A 999-nucleotide genomic window follows, 5' to 3' on the forward strand; every position below is an offset into this window, starting at 1 on the left:
CTTCTGGAGATTAAGCTTGAGCGGGGACTAGTAACCGTCTTAGACTCGAGACGGAAAGATCCCAAAACCTATGCGGACATGACTGAATTGCTCAACAAGTAAGTTCAATCGATCATTATCGCACCATATCGGCAACTTTTTGTTCATTTCCTGATATCTCAAGTAATAATAATTATTTTCTTTGTCCTGCAGGGTTTGGAAACAGTTCACCGCAGAAGCTCCGGGACTGCCGAAGGAGCTGCGATATACATACCCGAAAGTAAGTACTACTGGCTAGCTAGTTGCGCGCATCTCCCTTTGATTCTATAGCTATACTTTCATCAATGCCATTTATAATGCTTCATTATCAGTTTGATTGACCTCTATTTCTCGTAAAGTGCTTGTGGCAGGAAGAAGGGAATGATTTCTGTGGATACTACGTGTGCGAGTTCATCCACAACGCGACTTTGAAAAACAAGCGAGGCTACTCTCAAAGACAATATGAAGTGCGTAAGCAATAATATTCACAATTTCATTTTATTACACCATCATTTCTGTTGAGTTTCATTCATATATATGTATTAATTAACCCCCTTCTTCAAATTAGACGTGGCAGATGCGGAATGAACTCCTAGAACCAGATTGCATGAAAGCAATTCAAGAGGAATTGGCGGGATTCTTTCTTGACCACGTCATCAATAAAGCCGGAGAATACCATGTGAAAATTGATTTCAATTGCTAGGGGATTGTAATTAAGAGATCTTATACATATTGTACATGTATGTAGCCAGTAGCGTAGGATACATGATATATGAAAACTTATTGTTCGACCAATCTCTCGGAGAAGGAGAGGTCGATCGATCACTTCTCTCGGTATGCATGACGAACTTCTGTACTCAATGGTTCTCTCAATCACTTATGTATATATAGTACGTAGCGTCGACCAAGCACGGACATAAGAGAGGACACTTCTCTCTGTTAATTAGCTAGCTAACACAATATATGAAACACCTAAATTAA

Source organism: Triticum dicoccoides, chromosome 7B (assembly GCF_002162155.2).
Source record: "Triticum dicoccoides isolate Atlit2015 ecotype Zavitan chromosome 7B, WEW_v2.0, whole genome shotgun sequence".
Classification (NCBI taxonomy): Eukaryota; Viridiplantae; Streptophyta; class Magnoliopsida; order Poales; family Poaceae; genus Triticum; species Triticum dicoccoides.